The sequence below is a fragment of the Cotesia glomerata genome, linkage group LG3 (genome assembly GCF_020080835.1).
Source record: "Cotesia glomerata isolate CgM1 linkage group LG3, MPM_Cglom_v2.3, whole genome shotgun sequence".
NCBI lineage: Eukaryota > Metazoa > Arthropoda > Insecta > Hymenoptera > Braconidae > Cotesia > Cotesia glomerata.
The window spans coordinates 19,282,472-19,302,142 of record NC_058160.1 but is presented as its reverse complement, the minus strand read 5'-3'; the positions used below and the strand labels follow the sequence as shown (position 1 = coordinate 19,302,142).

At 31.0% G+C, this 19,671-nt stretch overlaps 1 protein-coding gene and 2 long non-coding RNA genes across 3 annotated transcripts in view; 2 read left to right on the top strand and 1 right to left on the bottom strand.

The window, feature by feature from the left end:
* Positions 1-1,350: 1,350 nt before the first annotated feature.
* LOC123261553 lies at positions 1,351-2,505 on the top strand. Its single transcript, XR_006508683.1, has 4 exons — positions 1,351-1,468; positions 1,865-2,103; positions 2,212-2,350; positions 2,425-2,505. It is a non-coding gene; the product is annotated as an uncharacterized LOC123261553 (long non-coding RNA).
* A 628-nt stretch (positions 2,506-3,133) lies between these two features.
* LOC123261552 lies at positions 3,134-4,484 on the bottom strand. Its single transcript, XR_006508682.1, has 3 exons — positions 3,888-4,484; positions 3,466-3,762; positions 3,134-3,389 (listed from the first exon to the last, which is right to left on the bottom strand). It is a non-coding gene; the product is annotated as an uncharacterized LOC123261552 (long non-coding RNA).
* A 4,883-nt stretch (positions 4,485-9,367) lies between these two features.
* The window catches only part of LOC123261519 (serine/threonine-protein kinase BRSK2), a 32,930-nt gene continuing 22,626 nt past the window's right edge, over positions 9,368-19,671 (top strand). Inside the window, exon 1 of the mRNA XM_044723159.1 lies at positions 9,368-9,430. The gene's annotated coding sequence lies outside the window, so the exon portion shown is untranslated. The remainder of the gene's footprint in view (positions 9,431-19,671) is intronic.

Genomic DNA, 19,671 nt, shown 5'->3' with positions numbered 1-19,671 from the left:
GATGCTTGCCGAAGACAGGAGTCGCAGAGGCGCACGCAACTACCCTCACTACCCTCTGGGACTCTCCCACTCCAAAGGTACGAACATCTCAACCAGGGGAGTCGAAAACCAAAGAATAAGAAGACACTTATCAAAAAGCAAGACTGTAGTACACTACGCAAATTTTCCTTTTTCGAAATTATTGTCGGTACTTTTTATTTTGTAACCTATCGAATAATAAATAATAGATTTGCGCACAAGGCAAATCTAAATTAAACTAAAATAATCTGAGCGTTTTAAACTCATTAAATATTTATATAATTTATTTTAAATTATTCAAATTTAAATCTATTCTCCCGCCTTAATCTATTTACTGCGAGTTGAACGCCCTACCGCGCTCCAACGGGCGAATTAAAAGAACTCAATAAATTTACTATAGCCAATTTGGGGCTATACAACAACATATACCTATCTACTATACTATACATATCTTACTAAGTTTACTCAGGACTTAGTTCGGTTGAACACGCTCACTATTTTTTGAATTTTAAAACCGGAATAACTATTGAATGAATTGTTATGTCCAGCAAGGTCACTAGATTGCTCGTACTGCCTCCTTCTGGACTGAGGTGTGAGTTGTAGTCACGCGGGATCTATTTAAATTTATTGTTGTTCATTAATTCAGCTTTTGATAATGAAATCTGGAGGGTTAAGTTGAAGAAAAAGGAAAACTTTAGTTAGATGGACTGTTTTAAATGATAAACAATAATTAACGAAGAGCTTGATTTTATTCGGTGGTTTCAGCTACAGCAAGTGCTCAGTTAAAGTTCTCAGGGAGAAGTGTAGTTACAAAAGTATCGGCTCGAAGTCGGTGGTTCCCGGCTTCACTTCCCCCTCTATGTTTCAAACCAATATACTTAGGGCCGTATTCATAGTCCGGTCTTAAGTTTGTACTTAAGCCTGTCTTCATGAAGACGGCCTTATCGGCTGTAAGTTATGATGTTTTCAGAGTCATTCTTTAAGATAAACTTGAGTAAGTAAAAAGTTTTAAGCAGGATCTTATTTTCAGTAAGATAAGCTTTAGTAAGACCCAACTTAAGACCAAGTCAACGCGTGTTCGTCAATTTCCGTGAAAATTCTTATGTTTCCAACAATCTCATTGGTTGAAAAGTACTTAAATTTTGACAATGAAGTTTTTTATTCAAAATTGTAAACAGATGTACAAATGTACCTTAGAAAATTGTAAGCCTCAAATTCAAGCCTCTAGTTCAACTAGAAAATTATTACCGCAAGATCAGAAGAAAATATGTCAAAAAAAGGAAAAAGTACTAATTTTACCGCTGTAGAAAAAATATTTTCTACAAATTTTAAAAATTATGCCCAAGTAATTGAAAATAAAAAGAGTTATGCTGCTACATTAAGTGAAAAAAAAGAAGCATGGGATTTCATCGCAACCGACTTTAATTCATCTAGTATAATTACTGAAAGGGTAAAATTAAATTTTTAATATGACTCTAAAATTAACAGCCACTTGATCAGTTTTTAATTAAATTTTACAAATAAATTAGTTTTAGAAAGTTTTTCTTGAAAATTGGACTTGTAGTTTTTCAAATTTTCTACATCCCAAGCGTCACAAAAAAAAATGTTAACTTTTGGTAGATTTCACTCAACAAGAAGTTAAAAATTAATAATTGTCAACTTAAATTTAACAAAACATTAACAAAAAATTTGTGCCGCTTGGGATGTGAAATTTTTCGTTAATTGCGTTTTATTTTGATTTTTTCAAAGAGAAACAATTAAAAATTGTTAGTTATCTGTTAATTTCATCTTTATTTTTTTAATACATAGTATGCCGAATTTATAATAATTTTTAAAAATATTGCAGCGAAATGCAGATCAACTCAAAAAACTTTGGTCAAATCTAAAAACAAAACAACGGAATGCGCTGACAACCAAAAAGCAACATCGCCTTGCAACTGGGGTCGGTCCATCAATTCCAGATTCTGAAGTTGATCCTGATATTTCCTTATTGCCCCAAACTTAATTAAAACTGCACCGATTTTATTTTCTTCAAATAAGTCTGAAGAAGAAGTTACTAGGACGTTTTCATCTTTTTTTCCTTCTGTAATTATTTTATTTTTAAAACTACCAAGATATTTGCAGTTCTGACTTTCTTATATATTGGTTAATCGTTCACTATTAATGAAATTATAAGAAATATTTTGTATCTAGCTAAGTGTAATGCTGTTGACTCAATGGAATGTGAAGAATACATAAGCCTTGAACAACTATTCCCAGATGATGAGAATGATGGCAATGATGATGAAGAATTACCACGTGAACCCTCATCGTCTATTGTTACTAAAAAATCGTTGGTAGAAATAGTTTTATTAGCCATAATACTTAAAATATATATTTTAATTAATATTTTTAAAATCATCTTAGCTCAACAATATAGGAAAAGAACTAAAGGAAGAAAAAATCCACCCAATGAAGACGAGAAATTCTATAGAAGCGAAAGGTTAAGAAAATAATAAAGCAAGAAGAGAAATTATTTCAACTGAAATGTCAACATAAAGAAGAGATACATAATCTAACAATAGAACACCTGAAACAAAAATATAAATTAGAGATTCGTGCAGCAACCGCTGCAGCTGAACTAAGTGAGTTAAATTTATTAAGACAACAAAATAAGAATTACGGGCATGATTGACATGATTTTTTCTGGATATTTCTAGTTTATTATTAATTTTTATAATAAATAGCATAGAAATGTAAAGATAAAAATTTATCGTTAGTTTGAAAGATTTTATAAGGTGATAGCAATTTTTAAAATACAAATAATTTTATACTGTACGTTAAAAAAACTTTTCAAGTACCAAGGGCTAACAGTATTTTAATTTTAAAGTGCATTTGAATGCAATTTTTAACTATATTAGAGTGTTAAGCCCGTAACTTTTTATTAAAGCATGTATTAAATTTTTATATTAAATAAATTACTTTTTTTAATGTAATCAAACCAAAAATGTCAAGGTTGAAAATAAAAATAGTTTTTTTATAAAAAATTTTGTTTTTTATTGAAACACGTTCAAAAACTTTTCTTATAGATATATTTTTGAAAAAGTAATTACAAATGATATCTATTTAACGAAAGTTTAAATTTTTATAGAATCCATTATATTTACAATTCTGAATTTATTACATTTACAGTTCGGAATTCAACTGAGATAAAATTGTGACTTTAATTTATGATTACAAATTATCAAGAATACGTAGACAAGTATCCCAGTTAGTTCACGTTCAGAATATCTCATGTAAATTCGAGAATTTTGAAAAATTCGACTATCATGAGCGCTACCAGGCCATTCTGGAACAATATCTAAAAATTCCATCCATGAGCCAACAATCGCCTACGAAATAATAAAAATTATCATATTATAAGTTGTTCAGTCTGTAATGACTAGTGAAAATAAAAGAAATACTTACTTGTACATTCAGAGAAAAATAGCCCTTTCGATTTCTGTTGATTTCATTAATATTTTGAAACATTGTATGAATTCATCGGATATAAGTGCAATCAATTGCTCCATCAACCCCGGGTATTCCAATTGCTCCATTACCAAATCCCAAACGTTCAAAAAGTCTCTGGTTTTCTAATTTTGCTGCTTGAGTTCGAGGCATTTTAATGTAATCATGAATTTCGCTTGCAAGTAAAACGCTCACCCGAAAAACTATTCTGGAAACTGTTGGTTGTGATACTGTCATGGTATCACCTAAAATGAGCTGTAAGAATAGTTTTATCAAAATATATATTTGTTTGAAAAATAAAAACGCTCTTTTCAGTGTTCTCTAAGTTAGCAAATAACTGTAAATAAGAAATAAATATTCTCAACTTGATTTATAATTACCTGAAAACTTGCAGTTGCATAAAATCGCAATCATAATAATTGAAAAATTGGTGGGATTGGTAATCCTCGTTTATTGACTTTAGTTAAATTTTGTTCTATAAGAGGTAATATTCCGAATTTAACATTATCCTTGTCAAATCTATATCTTTACTTGAATTCGATGTCTGAACAAAAATCAAAAGGATCTTGCACATCTCGAATATAACGTTTTGGAATACGTATGATTAAATCATCGTCGTCCAAATCAAAATTGATATCATTATTATCGTCGATGTCAATATTATATAACCCCAAAAAATTCATTATTTGAACCACTTTTTTCACTGTAAATACATTTAAGATTATCTCAAGTCAACTGAAATGATGACTTAGAAAAAAACTCTCTTATTTGGATGAAAAGTAAGGTTAAGGTATTTTATAAGACCGTCTTATTTGAATATGAATACATCAGAAATATCTAATGCTCAAGCTTGTCTTAAGTTAAAATTATGAATATTTATCCCAGCCACATGTCTTAGATAAGATCAAATTTTGAAGTATATCTTAAGAAAGCCGTATATGAATCTAAACGCTGCCTTAAGCTTGTGCTTAAGGTGCACTTACACTTAAGCCGGAACTATGAATACAGCTCTTAGTCTATTACATCTTATACTTATTCTAACATATATATACTAATACTTATTTTAACTTATACACTAATACTTATTCTCGTCCATGTCTCTGTGCCTACATATATTTTGCTTGGTACATGCACAAATGTATACCTGGGCTCACAATTATATCTTAAATTCTTATGGTTTAACCATTAACAAAAGTATTAACTTTAGAACATTATTATTATTATTATTATTATTATTATTATTATAACTAAATTATTATAACTAAATTATTATAAATGTTATAAATATAATTATGTAAAGTTTATCTATCATAGCTATAAGTTTAGATATTAATTTATAAATGTTACTTATTAAATTATTATGATTAAGACGTTTAAATTTAATATATGTGTTGCAGATTAATTATGATTTTGGTTTATTAATTAATATGAGATATTGTTATTTTAATTAAATATTAACTATTATGTTTAATATTATTAAACGTAACTCCAATAGTTTATCAGTTATTTATTTAATGAATAGTCTTATTCTATTTTATAATTTACGACCTCTTGAAAATGCTTAACGAGAATGTATATGTAACTAACAAACCCTTGAAGGACATTTAACACATGATGGTTTTTCTTTTATTAGTTTTCACAAAGGTTTAATTGTCGAGTAACACAAGCAAGCTTGTTCGGGTACTTTTATAGTTCTGAGAAATGTTGACAAAGTTAGTTTGTTGATTGTTTATTTAAGGAGATTACTATACTTTAATTTATGTGCTACAACAAATTTTGTATATAAACAAAATTCATTATTTATAATATATAATTTATTATAAATTAAATTAAATAATTCAAATTATAGTGAACTAGCTGTTACCCGCCCGCTTCGCTGGGTGCTTTATAAAATTGCATTTTTAGATCTAGACTTGAAATTTAATTAGAGTATTGTTTTGATTTGTACAGATTCCAAATGAGTATTGAAATTTTAGTTAAAGTCACTGCAAGTCTCATAAGTAAAGTTGAAATCTGTCTAGCTTCAATTGCAAAGAATTTTTTTGTTATTTAAAATTTTCTCAGTGACATCAATATTTTATAGAAAATAAATTTAGCATGTTTTTTACTAATTCTATTTAAATAAGTAGCCAAATCTATTTTTCACATACCCAGTGTTTGGAAAATGCATTCATTTTAATCAGATACATTCCCGCGATCCGGCAATAAGAACAATTTATAAGTTATGTAATCAGCAAAAATAATATGTATATAAAATTCTTAATCCGTTGACCGAATTACTACATGTAATGTTAAGTTTTGGAAACCTAGCAATTACTTTTTCCCGCTGCTAAAGAGACGTTTGCTGTAAGGAAATTTTTAGTAAATGTTATTAAATCTCAATAGATATGGTTGAAGTTTCATGTTTCAAAAAGTTCTAGTTTATAAACAACAACATTTTCAGTAGATTTCATAGATATCTAACTATTTTATTTCATGAAACCAATTAATTTTCAGATAATTATCATAACCAAACATACGATCAGCATATAAACATAAATTTTCGACACTTAGTTCACCAAAAATAATAAGCTTCTTTTTCTTAAACTTTTTTTAAATGACGTTAAATCAATCAAATATCAAGGTTATGTAATAAAAACAAAAGAAAATCGTATTAAAAACAAATGAATAAAAAATGAGAGTCTTTTGTTTTTCTTAGCGGGAAAAAATGTATGTAAAAGTAAATCGTAAAAAAAATGACAAATGGTTGATGAAATCCAAAAAATAAGTAACCCATAACCATCTACGGAAAATTCTGCGTCGAATGGTAGCAGTCCCATCCCGATAGCTTCAGTAGTTTTGACGTCAACTTTAGTCAAAGAAACCCTATTTCGCTTATATATATTACACTCACGCATCCGCCCACGCATCTGCCCACGCATCCACCCACGCGTTGGTAGATGGAACTAAATTCTCAAAAAAAAAAAAAAAACGTAATACCCTTCATGCCTAAATGAAATAATTAGTGAAATTTTCCACCCACGCATCCGCCCATGCTTCTGCCCACGCATCCGCCCACGCGATGGTAAATGGAACTAAATTCTCAAAAGAAAAAAAAAAAAAAAAACGTAATACCCTTCCGATAAAAAAACAAATGAATTAAAGAAAAATGCTCGTCTTTTGTTTTTATGGGCGGGAAAAATGTTTATCTAAGTTAAATAGAAATAAAATGGTGAAGGATTGATGGAATTCGAAAAATAAGTAGCCTATAACCATCTACAATTCATTCCGCGTCGAATGGTCCTAGTCCCATGTCAATATGTTCAGTAGTTTTTGCGTGATTGACGGTCTACGAAACCCACTTTCCCTATATATATATAGATTTGCCGCGTAATGCATCAAATCGACATCTACTATATCATCGGATATAACAGAATTAACTGATTTTCACGCGGTTGGCGGCATTCGACGCAGTTTTCTTAGCCTCATAAAGAATTTTAGAGTTTGAATTGATCAAACAAGGAATTTCGGAGTAATTCCGAAAAAGCACTCTTTTCGGTTTTCTTTCGTTCACGATATCTCTCGAACGAATCAACCGATTTAGAACCAGCTTGGCGGCGATCGACGTGGCTTTTTGATGTCCAAAGCTGATTAGTTTTTAGAATTGATCGGTAAAACCGTTTGAAAGTTATTCCAAAAAAACTACATTTGAAAAAATTTTTTCTCGTGGTTTTTTTGAGATTTCTCAAAATCTACTGGTCCGAATCGGTCCAAATTATATTCAAAATCTAAGTTTGGCCGATCCCTTTCGAATGACATCAACACACACACACACACACACATGGACATACAAACACACACATATACAAACATTAGTGACAACATCGTGGGAATAGTCAGAGAAGCTTCCTGTGATCTTAAAACGTCGAGATCTGATGATAATTCGATTTTTGTAAAACGGAGTAAAACCAATAACTTCCCAATTTTTGAAAATTTTCAATTTTCTTCACGGGAAGTTAAAAAGAGTCAAAATTTTGAAATTTTATTTTTCGCCTAGTTTCTTCGGATTGCGTTGAAAATGTAGCTTCAAAAATTTTTAGGCCAAATAATCAGAAAACTAGAATCTTAGAGCAACAAAATACTTATTTTGAGAGTCGACAATTTTTCACTGAGATACAGCCCTATAAAGACTCCTAATAATTAAAAAAATTTATTGTGCTTCCTTAATTTTTTCGAGAAATGTGTTTGGCCATTTTAAATAGTTAAAAACAATCAAGAGACAAGATAAAATAAAACTTTTATCAATTCAAACAACTTGAATTCGATTTCCCCTTCGTCAAAAGAGAAATCGCTTCTCTTAATTCGCAGGCAATAATAGAGGGTTTCACTTATTTTCAGCCATAAAAAATCGTAAAATATAGCTTTTTGCAATTTTTTTTTAAGCAGAACAATTTTTCGATTTTTCATAAAAAAAACATACGTAAAGTTCCATTATTATCTAATTACTGGAATAGCTATTGTCCAACGTTTTTATTTGATGGATATTCTAGTGGAGGAAGAAATCTGTAATAAACTGTTCTTCCCCGAGGTTGTCGGCTTCGTAGCATTAAATTTATAGGAGTTCGAGTGTATACACGGAGAAAATGAAATAATTGTGTTTATTATACTAAATTTTTAATTTCAATCATTTAGGATGATTGAAAGTTTTTCAGTGCAAAAATAGTTAGTGTTATAATTTATTTTAATAACAGTTACCATTTTTAACTTCCCCACTGATAGAAGGATTTATTTGTATTATTGTTTACGGCCTTGTGGTTCTCTCCGCCACACTTGTAGCAGCACCTGCTTCTGTTTGGTCCCGCACACTGGCGTGTTTGGTGACTAAAACTAAGACATTTAAAACAGCGGGTTACTTTTGCAACTGGGCGTATACGACAGTTCACCCTACCGATCATTATATGGGCCTTGTCAACGGCCTTAATCGCACTAGCCTCGTCTACTTCGCAGAAGGCTGCCCGATTTCCTCGTGGTGTGGGTTTTGTCAAATTTACCCGTTTGACCTCCTAGCTGTCAGTAAATTCACGTTTTAGTGCTTCACGGACTTCGCTCTCGGTAGAGATTTCATCCAAATCGAGGATCTCGATCGTTGTTATTGGTGTTAGCGTCTTGACCGTGCCGATGTTTGCAGTGGCTGACCTTACTGCATCGGTGAAAGCCTTGCTGTCTTCGGTCTTTCGAGCCATTTCAAGAAGAACGCCTCCGTGTTTCGTCTTTTTAATAGACGTTATGTGTACATCTGTCTCGACAGGGCTTACCTTGGCCTTGATTTCCTTTAGGATATCAGCATTAGTTTGGCCGTCTACTGGTTGGACAAGAACAGCCTTAGTTCTTGTCTTCTTTCTCCTCGGTTTTTTAGAGGCACCCTTACTTGACTGGTTTTGAGCTTGTAACAGGGAAAATCGAACTTCCCGGGGTCATTATCGACCCCGATAATTGACGCACGGTAGGTAAGGGTTTTCCCTTACTTTTCGATTTTTGACAAGAGTTTCGACTTGTCACCGGGCGTGCTAATCAAGAGTCCCCACTACTGTTCCCGGAAAATGAAGCGGGGCGTAACAATAGGAAAGTTCGAGAGCCTGAGCTGAGGGTTATAAAAGAGCGAGCACGAAAAAAATCGAGGCTTTTTCCCTTCTGGAAGCCAGTGGCCTTTTGCCTTTTGTGAATCAGTGACCTTGTTGAGATTAGATAAGTCAAGAGAGTGCAGTTTTGAACGCCGACGATAGAAAGCAACTACTGAGGAGTTTATTACGGTTTTTGGAATTGGACAAGCCCTGACCGGAAGCTAACATAGTGGTTTGAGACGACAAGACGCCAAGCGGCGGAGCCAGCCAAGTTGGACCGGAGTATCAGTTGTCGTTGGATAAAACAATAATTGAGTCTCCAGGTATTTTCGATTTTTTTAGGCCAAAATTGATTATTAATTTAATTAAGAGGCTGAAATAATTAAAATTAATTTCTCGAGCGGTCATTTTTATATTAGCAAGTTTTGTACTTTAGAAATTCATGCGCCAAGGTCATTTAGCTAGTTTTTGTTATTGGATATTTATTTTAAAAGAATGAGATTAATAGTTTATTTGTGAATTTACTGTAGAGAATTTATAAGTAATTTATTATAGGCCTGTTGGCTATGATAAATTAATTTTAGTTAAGAATTTTCGAGATATAAAGAAAAGTAAATTTGAATAAGAAATGAAAATGCGTAATTAAGTCAGTGAAGGTCATTCTAGAATGTATGTAGTTAAGAGTTGTATTGAGACGCTTAGGATTCGAATAGTTGATGTTTAGAATTTTGTTTAGGAAGATTAAATTTAGTAAATCCTGTAATGAGTTCAGTAGAATTTATTAATTGAAAATATTAGTAGAAAATTTAGTAAGTGAACTAGTACAGAAATTTAGTGATTATGTAATGTAGTAAAATTTATTTGCAGTAAACAAGTGTTGGCGTAAAATTTAGTAGATTATGATAGTATTGTAAAGTTTTGGAAAATTAAATTTAGGCCGGTGGATAAATGTAATTGAATTGTTTAAGTTAGAAAAGTGCTAAATCAATTATTAAATAATTGATTGAATTTAAGGATAATTTATTAGATAAATTCGATAAGAAAATTTGGTGAATTTGGTAAATTTAGTTAATCTGGAGATTAAATTTATTTAAGGAAAATTGGTTAAAATTTTATTTAAGAAAATTTGGGAAATGAATTTAGTTAAGAAGATATATTAATGAATTTAATGAATTAAAATCGAAGGTCAGAATTTTGTGTTAAGAAATTGTTAGGCGTAATTTTGGAATTTTGGAAAATACGAAATATTGAGAAGTTTTATTGGGTAAAATATGTTGTTTGTTATTCCGTCAGTTGGACGAGGGTTAAGGAATTAAGAATCTAGATGCGTAATGGTCTATGATTAAATTTAGAAATTAGGAATCTAGATGCGTAATGGTCTATGATTGAATTAGGAAATTAAGGATAGATGCGTAATGGTCTATGTAGAGTTAAGAAATTAAGAAGATAGATGCGTAATGATCTATAGTTGAAAGAATTTAAGGATCTTTAGTTGTAAGTTTTGGCAAGTGCCTGCGTAGGTGAGAGGTCCTCACAATTAAGTAATTGATAAGTTAATTTTAAGGGTAATATTATTAAGGAATTTTGTTAAAATTAAATTGTTTATATTAAATAAATAATTGAATTGTTAATTGTTAATAATTGTTTCTCAGTATTAATTTTTCAGCCTTTCTCAACTTCTCACGACCCGATCTTTCCTTCTCATGCTCCCCGGTTTCTGGGACACCGAGTATAAAATCCCAGTGGCGCCCTTTTCAAAGAGGAAAGGGCTAACCACCCCGTTACAAGCTTTATTAGGGGGAGCCGCTGTTTCATGCTCTTTTTCCTTCTTCTTCCTATTGCGGTCCACTGTTGTCCAGACGTCCTCCCGGGCTGTCTTTTTCTGTGGTGGCTTGCCGATTATTGAAGAAGGGCTGGGCGTGGACAGCTGCCTCTTCTTGTTACTGTCCTTTCCTTGCTGTGGTAATTTTTTAGGAATGACCAAAGATGGCTGTGGTTTTTTGTTCAGACTCGGAGTTGTTTGGGTCGTTGAGGCCGACATGCCTGGTGATTTGTTGGCTAACCTATATGCTGTAGTGATAAATGTAACCAATTTTCTAATCTCATGATGGAGATTCTTCTTGTCTTTTATAAACTCGGCTAACTCTTCGATCTTGATGCCGAGCCTCTCCATTGGTGACTGTTGGCCTGTAACGGTCGGTACAGAGTTGATTCTTCCTCGGTAGGTTTGACTAGTGACAGGAGCAAAAGGTCCTCCACTTTTTGGAGGAATGTTGCTCAGATTTCCGTTCTCTGCCATCTGGGCTGATTTCGTACTCCCTGTAACCTTGCTAGCATTGCTAGACAGCAGAGCCATGGGGTCTACTCCGCTGTTCAAACGGTCGCTTGATAACGACGAGTTCAGGCCCGTTTGCACACCTTCCCTCGCCGGCACTGAGGTATCCCCCCTCTGCACCGTAGACGATGTTTGAAGTTGATCTGGCATTTTCATATCATCTTTTGCTAGGTTTTGGTCCACCCCGAGTATTCTATTTCCTCGGTACCCGACGCATCTGGCGTGCAGATATGCCGGGCATTCCCCTATCCGCCACCTGGGGAGGCGCCCGATGCGGGACCCAGCAAGCCCGACACGAGCCTGTGTGTGTGTGTGTGAAAGTATGTGAACCGCTTATAACTTTCGAACGGCTTGACCGATTTCATCGTGATTGGTGCCATTCGAAAGGGCTTGACCAAACTTAGATTTTGAAAACTATTTGGATCGATTCAGATCAATAGATTTTGAGAAATCTTCAAAAAACTAAAAAAAAAATTTTTTTTAAATGTGGTTTTTTTGGAATAACTTTTAAACGGCTTGATGGTTCAACTCCAAAAACTAATCAGCTCTTAACCTTAAAAAACCACGTCGACCGCTACCAGTCCAGTCAAAATCGGTTGATTCGTTCGAGAGATATCGTGAACGAAAGAAAACCGAAAAAAGTGTTTTTTCGGAATAACTCCAAAATTCCTAGCGCGATCAATTCAAAATTTGAGATTTTTTGTGAGACTTGAATAACTGCGTCGAATGCTGCCAACAGCGTGAAAATCGGTTTATTCATTCAAAAGTTATTGCGGTTTAAAAATTCAAAAAATAGTGTCTTATCAAATCTCTATCAGACTTTTGAGCTCTTCGAGCTCAAAAGCATAGGAAAGCAATCTATTTGAGCTCGGTGAGCTTAAAATAACCTCGAAGAGCTTAAAAATGAAATTGGTGCAATTTTAAGCGCCTAATTTTTTTTTTTCGTATGCAACCCTAGGGGACGGACGGGCAAGACGGAGAGGGCGGGTAAAATGAATAATCGTTTTAAATCGCTGGTCGGTCGATAGAAACATTTTAGACAGCAATCTATCAATCTATTATGTAACTACACTTACCGTTATCGATAAAGCATTGGTTTTGCATACTTGTGGGAATTTTTTTTATAAATATTGAAATTTAGGAAAAAAAAAAAAATTTTAAATCGTAAGTATACAGTACTTAGTTTAATGTTGTTAAGGACGATGCAGATTTGATTTTTTTTCTTCATATTCAGGACGCGGTTGATATTTTTGCGACGATTGTTTTGATTGAAATGTATTTTCCAATCAGTATTCGTTTTACGCGACCTGAGTATTCATTTTGCCCGCCCTGGTAGGGCAAAACGGATAATGTTGACTTTTTTTTTTTTTTTAATTTCGAAGAAGAATTTCTTTGTTATTATTTTTATTTTACTTTAATTATAAACTTCAATTACCCAAAAAATTATTAGCCAAAGTTAAGAATGGATATGATTGTAATATATATTTGTTATTTCATTTTCAAATTAACATATCCGTTTTGCCCGTCCTTCCCCTAGTAGTATTTTTATTATTCATTATGAAATCTACTTTCATTTCGGCTGCCGAATGGCCTTTTTTTTAGTAACAGTTACTATCAGGATGGTAATATTTACTATCAGGATGATAATATTTACTATCAGGGATGGTAATAAATATTATTGAATGCTATGAAAAACTTGATCGAAAATTCAATAATTTTCAATTATATTGGGAAGAAGGTATTATAAGGGGGGAGGCAGAGGGGTGTCGCGAGCGACGGCACCGCGGGCCTCATCGACGGACCGAGCAAGCCACCGCTACCGTGACCGCGTCGACTGCCCGTTCTACGGCATTTATGTATTTAGGTTAATTTTTTTTTGTCTATGAGTTTAATTATTTTTGTTAATTATTACCCAGTGAACACATGACTTCAATATGACGTCATTTATAAGTCATAGGAATGTCACAATATTTTACGTAAATATGACGTAAAATTGACCTGTCTTGTAATCCAATTATGATGTAAAAATATATGATATATTTTTGACATCATACTGATGTAAGTTTATTACTTCTCTATGATGTAACGGAAATGACTTAGATATTACGTACAACTGACATAATATATAAACTACAATATTACGTAACATTAATGCCATCATTGTATGTCATAACGACGTAAGTTTAACATCATGCGTTTACATCAGTGACAAGTCACGGCTGTACGTAATCTTGACGTAAGTTTAACATCATGCGTTTACATCAGTGACAAGTCACGGTTGTACGTAATCTTGACGTAAGATTAATATCATGTGTTTACATCAGTGACAAGTCACGGTCTTACGTAATACCGATACCATCTGTGAGTCATTATTTAACATCAATAATTTGTCACAATTGTACATAATACTGACGTAATTTGAAAGTCATTTTCTAAATCAGTGACAAACGATTATTTTCCATAATATTGATAAAATTTGGGGATGTATTTTTTAATATTATCGATTGATCAAAATTTATCAAATATAAAACTTCTTCAATAAGATGTCTAATTTACAATTAATCGCTAAATATTAGTGAAAATTGGTTTAAAATTTAGTAAGAATCAGAAAGAGGTAAACAGCTGATTTAAGCTGGTACCTTGCAAATTTAAGTCCGCTCTTAATAACAAAAATTTATAATTTATAATATTAATGAATATATCTAACATATTAGCAAATAACATACAAAATATTTTTCATTTACGTTTTTAAGAAAAAACATACAAATTAAATACATGTGGGATATAAACTTTTTATATCTTTGATTGTATGTTTTCATACACTGCAGAAAAAAATTCTTGACTCAAAGGTAAATTTTTTTGGACTAAGAATATATTAGAGATGACTGAAAATTTCGTGAATGAAGTCAAAATATCTTGACACTAAAACACTTCTTGCTCCAATATAACTTCAGCCTCCGTCAAAATTTTCTTAGTGCAAGAAATACTTTTTTTTCGTTGCATATGTTTCTCACTTATATTTTTTCCATGAATTTAGGTACTTTTATCCATTGTAAAAATATTTTCGACTTCATTCAGTATAAATGATTTGGTGTGAAACTGATAACAAAATACCGAGTTCAATTAATGTGGCATGAACTCTAAATTTTTAAACCGTCAAGCGAGTAAACATATAATTTCTTATGATTTCGCGTCAAGAAATTAAATGTCAGTCATTTAAATATTGCACTATTACTTGAAAAATAATTTTCTGACATTAGTGCTGCTACTTATGAAACATTGTATTTGAAATAATTCAAACAGTTCCATGATTGTTATTGACGAGACTAATAGTATTTTACACAGTAAAAATTTTGCGTCATTGCGTCAAAACTTTAGTGTTAAAAATTTTTGTGTTAAATATTTAACTTTTTAAGTGTAAATTTAATATTTATTGTGTTAAATCAACATAATAAAATGTTAAATATTTAACATAAAAATTTTTAACACAAAAAATTTTTGACACAATGACGCAAAATTTTTTACTGTGTACATCAAGTTTCATAATGTTGTTAGTATGTTAAATTAAAAATTCAAATTTCGAAAAAATTGAAATTAAAAAGAAATATAAATTAAAAATGGTATACTTAAAAGAGTTGAAATTAAAAAAATCTAAATTTTGTAAATTGAAATTTTGAAGAAGAAAAATCCAAATGAAAAATACTAAATTTTCGGAAAAATTAAATAAAAAAAAAAATTCGAGTCTTGAGAAATCAATAAATATTAAAAATATTCAAATGACACGGATACATCGTTTACTCTGAAAAAATTTCACTCTGTGAAAGTTCTCTGTGTCCGCAGAGAGTCTAAAGTTCTCTGCGTCCGCTTTTAGACGAAAATTTTTGAAAGTGTAAGATTCAATCAATTCTTATGAAAATTTATAAATTGCCTATTCATTACCATAAGTTTCACTAAAGAGCCTTTTATAAGAGTTTTTACAAAGTTTTATAGAACTTTATAAAATTTCATGAGTTTAATGAAATTTTATAAAATTGTATAAATTATTAGACTTGAATTTTATACAATTCCAGCTCTTAAAATACATTTAATCTCAGAAAAAATGATGAAATAAGCATTTTTCGTCATGTTAGGCTTATCACATAAGTTATTTGCTTCGTAACATTTACCGTTACTTGGACAAGTGAGCAGCGTTCCAGACTTCAATACGTGAGGACCCAAGTTCGAGCCCAGCATATTTCAGGATTTTTTCATCAAGTATCAACATATAACTAGTGTTTCAAACTTTGTAATAAGTCCACAACACTATAATTAATTTCAAAATTGCCATTTTTTTATTTTTGAGAAATTTTTTTTTAAATATTTTTTCTGAGGTACAATTCTTACATCACTTACATCACTTTTACGTCATAATGACATCATTATCATGATATAGACATCACAGGTATGTCATATTGACGTCATAAATGTCATTGAGACATAATACTGACGTCATGACTACGTCATATTTTTACGTCAGAATCTTACGTCAAGAAGTGTGAAATAATGAGTCATATATGACTCATTCGTGACTTGTATCTTACGTAAATCCTGACATAGCCCAATGTCATTTTGACGTCACATTGACGTAAACGTGTTTACTGGGTAATTATTATTATTACTATTATAATTATTATTAGGGTTAATTGTTGATTTAAAAGTATTAATGAAAAATTATTAAATTGATTATCTTCCACAACGTCGTTTAGAATAATTAATTGAAACAATTAATTCGACAAGTTTCGTTTATGTCATTATTATTTGTTTACGACGATTATTATAAATAATAATAATCTGTATTTTATTTTGTTTATAATTATTTCTTTGGTTAAAATTATTTTAAACGACGGCTAAAAGACAAATGAATTTGGTTAGTTTGCCATCGCCGCGATAGATGGCGTCGATTGTTCGCTCGCGGTAAAAATCGTCGAGCTAATATAAGCGAAACCGCGTCGTGATAATTTTTGTTCTTTCAAAGAACAAAAATTGACTTTACTTGAAATTAATATTTAAATAAAATATTTCGAATAAATTCGAAATATCTAATAAATTATTTTTTTAAGTCCCAGGAATTAAATTCTTATGGGAAATAATTTTGGTGAAATAATTATTTTTTTTGAAAATTTTTTTCTAAGTTTCGACGATGAAATTGTATGGAAAAGTAATTTGTGTGAAATTGATGTAATCTGATGAATTGTTTGAATGAATTTGATATTTAATTTTTGAAAATTTAGTTTAAATTTAATAATTTTTCGGGAATTTCCCGAAGTTCGACGGCGTGCGATAGGTGGCGTTAACTCGTCAAAAATTTTCGCTTTTAATAATAATTTTCAGGTTGATAAAGCCCGAAAATTATCCGCGAAGTAGGGCCTGCGGGGCGGCACTAGTCACCCATCAGGAGCTGGGCATCAGAGGGCCGACGGAAAGGAATTAGCGACGCGTTTTTGAGAAGTACGACGGAAGAATGATTTTACTGACGATGGTAAAAGTAAATTGTAAACGCCGTGTATGAGTGGGTTAACCTAAATAAATAAATTTATTTTGAGTAATCGCCGTTTTCTTTTGTAAAATGTATAAGATGATTATTTTGTTCATTAGAATAAAGAGGTTCTGTTTTGTTAATATTTAAATTTTCGAGTTTAATTAATCAAGATTTACCCTTGTTAGAATCCTGGACTCCGGCGAGCTTAAATCGAGTCGGGGGTGAAAATACGTCAAAAAGTACCTGTTACAATATACTGCTGCAAAATTGTAAATTTTCAAATACAAATATAATGACATACTTAAGTTTTATTTATAAAATTTCTACAAGAAAACGATAATTTTTTAAAAATTAAAATACAGTATTAAAATTATTTATATTATAAACTCCTCATTGGCGTACTAGCCCTATTTTAATTTTACTTTTAAATTGTAAACAAATATTTTCTATTTAAATCTATAATTTAGTAATGTACATTTCATTGTTTAAAATGTTGAAATAAGTTACTGTACAGTCGTCTATATCAATGTAAAATAAAAATTTCCAAGTGAGAAAGCTTCTGTCAATAACTTTAAATGATTATGCTCATCAAAATAAGAATCATCCAAGTACTGAGTAATAAATAAAATTTGGTCATTATTAACATTTAGTATTTTTTTAACCTAGTAAAATGATGGTTCGTCTGACGGTTTCATATAATTGAATTAATTGTTATCCTATCATTTCGAAAACTTATCCACTGAATGTCTTGAACAGAGTTGTCTATTTTAAATGGTAAAGGTTCATGACATCCGATGCTGACAAGAACATCATTGCTTTAAACGCAATTGACTGCACATTGCTATGGTACGGTTAACATTAACTCGATTTTTCGAACTATTTGCGTTTCGTTACCTTGATGTTTCGCTTCGTTTCTAATGGATGAAGTTTGTGAAATCAATCCATGTTGTTCAAATATCCTTGGATAGTGCACAGTCATATATTTTGGAATCTCCTCACCAGGAAATAGTTCATTGTGTAATGGCAGGTAGCTCGTTATGTATGAGCTCAAATAATTAGGACAACCTTTAGACACTTTTTTGCTAGTGATAATTTCAATTATAATTTTTGAGTATTTTAAAAGGTTCCAATACTTGTTTTCGTCATCAACAAAATCACCCAGAATTGTAAAAATATTGCGAGTAAAAACTATTATAATTTCTGAGGGTAAATGTAACCATCTGGATTATAAATATAACTATTTAGAATAATAATACTAATTAATTCTAGTTAACCCTGATTCAGAAAGATGATTTGAAATGATTACCTTCATGTTAATTGTATATCTATATAGTATTCAAATCCGATGCATTTAAATCATTTCAAATTAAATTTCTTATTCAGGGAACATACAGGATTGTAACAATTATTATAAATATGGTGAATGTTACAATCTAGATGATTTATACAATCATCTAGATAGTATTCACTACTATCAGGTTGATAGTAGAAAATTTCACCATAACTAGATAGTAATTGTTATTATTTAATTTTCTCCGTGTATAAATACTAGGGCTGAAGTTACTGAGTCTGTTGTCTTCATTACAAGTCTGCTCTTTGCAAAGATGTTTTCGTCGTAACAAGTAGGGGAACCTGGCGCACGACGGCCCTCTCAAAAATTAGGTAAAAATTGTTTTTTTCAATTTTCCTCAAGTTATATGACCTCTATAATGTTTTTATGATATTTTGGGCCAATATGTGATATGTGGGGCATAATGGACCACTCGAAAAAAAAATTGTAACGAAAAATAATTTTTTTTTTTTTAAATTGTGATAAATTTGTGGTAAAATGAATTAGAAAAAATTTAATTGAACTGAAAAATTTTACAAAAAATTGAATCATGCAGGGGAGAGTGGTACACGACGGTCCCCGGCATAAAAATTTTTTTTTCCATTTTCCATCAAGTTATGACCTCTATAATGTTTTTATCATATTTTGGGCCAATATGTGATATGTGGGGCATAATGGACCACTCGAAAAAAAAATTGTCATGAAAAAAAATTTTTTTTTTTTTCGAATTGTGATAAATTTAAAGAATTCATTATTTTAGGCCTTTTCAGGTCAATGGTATTTATCTTGGGTAAAATTAATCAGAAAAAAATTAATTGTGCTGAGAATTTAATAAAAAGTTGAATTATATAGCTCATAAAAAATTGAAAACACAATTTTTTGAAATTAAAACAGTAATGATTATATCATTAATTATTAATCAAGATATCCTCTGCACCAAGCTGAAACCCAATCTCAAAGTTTTATTTGAGTTCCTTCAAGCGTGCCTTACTCTACACAATTCATATTTCTAATTTTGACTTGATAACAATATATATAAAAAAAACAAAAAAAGGTCAGGTTCAAGATATTATGTATTTTAAAAGCTCAATCTGAAAACTTAGCATGTGATTTTTAATCAATGTAAACTAATGTAACCAATTTATTGATAAATAACATCTCTGTATTTTTTCTTGTACGTAGTATGAAAACCTCTAAGTGCAATAAAAGAAATTAATTCTATCATTAATTATTATTTATTTAAAACTAATTAACAGCTTAACAATAAAATTTATTATAATTTTGTAAAACGTTAACAAAAATTAAACTTTGAATAAAATATGAAATATAATAAATGTTTGATAATTAGGAAATCACATCGAGATAATGTAATGACATTAAA